At 38.8% G+C, this 5,000-nt stretch overlaps 5 non-coding genes across 5 annotated transcripts; all 5 read right to left on the bottom strand.

The window, feature by feature from the left end:
- Positions 1-455: 455 nt before the first annotated feature.
- On the bottom strand, positions 456-574 carry LOC113089795 (5S ribosomal RNA). Its single transcript, XR_003286703.1, has one exon. It is a non-coding gene; the product is annotated as a 5S ribosomal RNA (ribosomal RNA).
- Positions 575-795: 221 nt separating this feature from the next.
- Positions 796-914, bottom strand: LOC113089804 (5S ribosomal RNA). The gene has a single exon (XR_003286711.1). It is a non-coding gene; the product is annotated as a 5S ribosomal RNA (ribosomal RNA).
- A 221-nt stretch (positions 915-1,135) lies between these two features.
- On the bottom strand, positions 1,136-1,254 carry LOC113089821 (5S ribosomal RNA). The gene has a single exon (XR_003286723.1). It is a non-coding gene; the product is annotated as a 5S ribosomal RNA (ribosomal RNA).
- Positions 1,255-1,749: 495 nt separating this feature from the next.
- On the bottom strand, positions 1,750-1,868 carry LOC113089816 (5S ribosomal RNA). Its single transcript, XR_003286722.1, has one exon. It is a non-coding gene; the product is annotated as a 5S ribosomal RNA (ribosomal RNA).
- A 221-nt stretch (positions 1,869-2,089) lies between these two features.
- Positions 2,090-2,208, bottom strand: LOC113089809 (5S ribosomal RNA). Its single transcript, XR_003286716.1, has one exon. It is a non-coding gene; the product is annotated as a 5S ribosomal RNA (ribosomal RNA).
- Between the last annotated feature and the right edge of the window lie 2,792 nt (positions 2,209-5,000).

The raw sequence follows: 5,000 nt of genomic DNA, 5'->3' as shown, positions 1-5,000 counted from the left end.
TCGCCAGTACATTATAAAAGTAGGAAAGAAAGCCCAAAAGCTTAAAGCACCTGGTATTCCTAGGCAGTCTCTCATCAAAGTTCTAACCAGACCTAAACCTGCTAAGATTCAGAGATCGGGCATTGACTCTTTTTTTTTTTTTTAATGAAAGATTATTATATAATTCGTGAAATTTTCCAAAAAGATTAAAGCACCTGGTATTCCCAGGCAGTCTCCCATCCATGTACTAACCAGGCCCAAACCTGCTAATATTCAGAGATCGGCATTGACTCTATTTTTTGGCAAAATTATTATATAGTAAGTGAAAAATGTCCAAAAAGCTTACAGCACCTGGTATTCCCAGGCAGTCTCCCATCCATGTACTAACCAGGCGCAAACCTGCTAATATTCAGAGATCGGGCATTGACTCTATTTTTTGGCAAAATTATTATATACTAAGTGAAACATTTCCAAAAACCTTACAGCACCTGGTATTCCCAGGAGGTCTCCCATCCAAGTACTAACCAGGCCCAAACCTGCTTAGCTTCCGAGATCAGACGAGATCGGGCATAGCCAGGTTGGTATGGCCGTAAGCGAAGTCTGCTGCAAAGAGAGGGCTATTTAAAGAACAGCCAATCTTATCGCCAGTACATTATATAAGTAGGAAAGAAAACCCAAAAGCTTAAAGCACCTGGTATTCCTAGGCAGTCTCTCATAAAAGTACTAACCAGACCTAAACCTGCTAAGATTCAGAGATCGGGCATTGACTCTATTTTTTGGCAAAATTATTATAAACTAAGTGAAAAATATCCAAAAAGCTTACAGCACCTGGTACTCCCAGGCGGTCTCCCATCCAAGTACTAACCAGGCCCAAACCTGCTTAGCTTCCGAGATCAGACGAGATCGGGCATAGCCAGGTTGGTATGGCCGTGAGCGAAGTCTGCTGCAAAGAGAGGGCTATTTAAAGACCAGCCATTCTTATCGCCAGTACATTATATAAGTAGGAAAGAAAGCCCAAAAGCTTAAAGCACCTGGTACTCCTAGGCAGTCTCTCATCAAAGTACTAACCAGACCTAAACCTGTTAAGATTCAGAGATCGGGCATTGACTCTATTTTTTGGCAAAATTATTATAAACTAAGTGAAAAATGTCCAAAAAGCTTACAGCACCTGGTATTCCCAGGCGGTCTCCCATCCAAGTACTAACCAGGCCCAAACCTGCTTAGCTTCCGAGATCAGACGAGATCGGGCATAGCCAGGTTGGTATGGCCGTAAGCAAAGTCTGCTGCAAAGAGAGGGCTATTTAAAGACCAGCCATTCTTATCGCCAGTACATTATAAAAGTAGGAAAGAAAGCCCAAAAGCTTAAAGCACCTGGTATTCCTAGGCAGTCTCTCATCAAAGTACTAACCAGACCTAAACCTGCTAAGATTCAGAGATCAGGCATTGACTCTTTTTTTTTTTTTAATGAAAGATTATTATATAATTCGTGAAATTTTCCAAAAAGATTAAAGCACCTGGTATTCCCAGGCAGTCTCCCATCCATGTACTAACCAGACCCAAACCTGCAAATATTCAGAGATCGGGCATTGACTCTATTTTTTGGCAAAATTATTATAGTGAAAAATGTCCAAAAAGCTTACAGCACCTGGTATTCCCAGGCAGTCTCCCATCCATGTACTAACCAGGCGCAAACCTGCTAATATTCAGAGATCGGGCATTGACTCTATTTTTTGGCAAAATTATTATATACTAAGTGAAAAATTTCCAAAAAGCTTACAGCACCTGGTATTCCCAGGCGGTCTCCCATCCAAGAAATAACCAGGTCCAAACCTGCTTAGCTTCCGAGATCAGAAGAGATCGGGCATAGCCAGGTTGGTATGGCCGTAAGCGAAGTCTGCTGCAAAGAGAGGGCTATTTAAAGAACAGCCAATCTTATCGCCAGTACATTATATTTGTAGGAAAGAAAACCCAAAAGCTTAAAGCACCTGGTATTCCTAGGCAGTCTCTCATAAAAGTACTAACCAGACCTAAACCTGCTAAGATTCAGAGATCGGGCATTGACTCTATTTTTTGGCAAAATTATTATAAACTAAGTGAAAAATTTCCAAAAAGCTTACAGCACCTGGTATTCCCAGGCGGTCTCCCATCCAAGTACTAACCAGGCCCAAACCTGCTTAGCTTCCGAGATCAGACGAGATCGGGCATAGCCAGGTTGGTATGGCCGTAAGCGAAGTCTGCTGCAAAGAGAGGGCTATTTAAAGACCAGCCAATCGTATCGCCAGTACATTATATAAGTAGGAAAGAAAGCCCAAAAGCTTAAAGCACCTGGTATTCCTAGGCAGTCTCTCATCAAAGTACTAACCAGACCTAAACCTGCTAAGATTTAGAGATCGGGCATTGACTTTTTTTTTTTTTTTTTTTTAATGAAAGATTATTATATAATTCGTGAAATTTTCCAAAAAGATTAAAGCACCTGGTATTCCCAGGCAGTCTCCCATCCATGTACTAACCAGGCCCAAACCTGCAAATATTCAGAGATCGGGTATTGACTCTATTTTTTGGCAAAATTATTATAGTGAAAAATGTCCAAAAAGCTTACAGCACCTGGTATTCCCAGGCAGTCTCCCATCCATGTACTAACCAGGCGCAAACCTGCTAATATTCAGAGATCGGGCATTGACTCTATTTTTTGGCAAAATTATTATATACTAAGTGAAAAATTTCCAAAAAGCTTACAGCACCTGGTATTCCCAGGCAGTCTCCCATCCAAGTACTAACCAGGCCCAAACCTGCTTAACTTCCGAGATCAGACGAGATCAGGCATAGCTTTTTTTTTTTTTTTTTTTTTTTTATTCAAAAATTGTCATATTACAACATTCCATAAATATTTTGTACATTAAAGTCTTATTTCCTTTTAAAACAGTCTTTTAACATTTTTTTTTTTCTAAAAAAGACTCATACATACATTTAACATACATTTTAAAAACAATCTAAATCACATTTTTGCAATAATACATTAAAATGAAAATATGTCATTTCAAGGAATGGATTCCCTTTTACACTTTTTTTTACAAACACTTATTTTTCATCTTTCATATTATAGTAACAAAACAGAACATTTAGAATAAAACATCTTTATCCTAAAAAAAATTGCACACATGTATTTTTGTCTTCTTTTGTTTGACCATGTTTCTTCTGCTCCATTTAACAAACCTTGCAATGTTTAAGATGCAATTTAAAAAACACTCATTTTTGACATTTATTAAAATAGCGACCCCTCTTTTCCTTCCTATATCACAATTACTATACATTTCTCCATTCCACAATTTTCTGATTTCATCACTTATTTTATCTTCCCACCTCATTCCTTGTAGACATAACATATCCCTATTTTTAGTCAGACACATCAATCTTTCAAACCTTTGACTTTGGGATAAGTCTCTAGCATTCAATGAAACAATACTTAGAAAACTCATTAAGGAAAACACAGGATAAACCAAAAACCACCACTCAATTAGTTTCATTGTCTTTAAAGAAAACATGTCTTGCTTCCCCCATTTCCACTTTTCCTCCTTTCCTTTAGCGCATCTCTTCTTATTTTCTGCTTTTTAAGAACCTTTTGAATGTCAACTCCACCTTTTGTTCTTGCTTTTACACCTCTATTCAGTCTTTCTATTCCTTTATTTTCCAAACCAAAAATCCTCCCCCCATTTTCCACTTCTCTTACCTCCGGCAGTATCTTCATTCCCTTATCCTCATCCTTTTCTTGACCTTTTTCATAGTCCATCCCAGTCGTGTCCACTTCTTCCTTTTCCTTAGAAAAGTCTTTGTTAATCAAAATTCTTTCCTCTTTGTCTACTCTTTCTCCCTTCTCCATTCCTTGTTCTCCATCTTTGCTCTTTTCTTCATTCTCATCTTTGTTGGTTTCCTCCTCTTCCTCATTGTCCTGTTCATCTTCCTCTCCTTGAGTCTGCCGCAGTGAATCATTTAAATGATCAGTTGCAGTATCTCCCATCACCTCCTGTACGTCCATATTTGTGTCCTCATTTACCTCATGTTCCATCTCACATCTGCATCTCATGATTGCTTTGTCGCAGCCTTGGCACCGTGGGACTTTGCAGTCCCGCGCATAATGCCCCTGCTCAAAACAGTCTCGACATTTGAATTGCGGACAGTCCTTTTTCTTCATGTTCCACACTTACACAGATCCTGCATGTCTTCAGCTGGTTGTCATGAATCACTCTGTAGTACTGCACTCCTTCTTCAGTCATGAACCTGGTATTATATGGCAAAGATGTCACTTCTTGTGGAAACTTTACCTTTAGAAAACGTGTTCCGTCCGCCACTGTTGTCCCCGGATGATATCTTCTTCTTAGAGGCAAAATGGGAGTTACTCCCCAATTTATCAGTTTTTGAATAATTTCCTCATCTTCTATATAGCTGGGCAGACTCAAGAAAGATACCATTCTTTCTGTTGCACACAGTTTCCTTATCTCACATTCTTTTCCGTTAATCATGATTCCATTCAACAGTAAATCACAGTCCAACTCACTTTCCATAGTCATTTCAAATTCATTGTTATTCTTTCTTCTTAGTCCGATCAGTTTTCCAATTCCTACTTTCTCTTCAACTGATTTAATGATCATTATTACTGTTGTGTGTTCTATATCTTTTTACAGTCATTGTTAATGTTGCTTCTTTTCTGTATTGCCTCTGATACTTTGTTTGTTGGCTCAACCTCTTTATCATTTGCTGTCGTTGAGATAAATCATTTATTTTTTCACCACTCCTTTATTAGTTCCAGTACTTCAGTTGTTTGTAGTGCTGTTTTCTTCTGTCCTGTCCATTTGTTTTTCCCATCTGGTTTCCTCCTTGAAACCACCTTTGCCCATGTTTCATTCCTGCTTTCACCATTGTCTTCATTTATATTCCTTTCCATCTCGTCTGCAACATATCCTGATTCTCTGTTCCCCATCTCATTTCCTTTTGCCAGTCCGTGTCCTTTGTCCGTTAATCCGTCA

Source organism: Carassius auratus, unplaced genomic scaffold (assembly GCF_003368295.1).
Source record: "Carassius auratus strain Wakin unplaced genomic scaffold, ASM336829v1 scaf_tig00051068, whole genome shotgun sequence".
NCBI classification, from domain to species: Eukaryota; Metazoa; Chordata; class Actinopteri; order Cypriniformes; family Cyprinidae; genus Carassius; species Carassius auratus.
The sequence above is the reverse complement of the archived record's forward strand: the minus strand, read 5'-3'. Positions and strand labels throughout refer to the sequence as shown.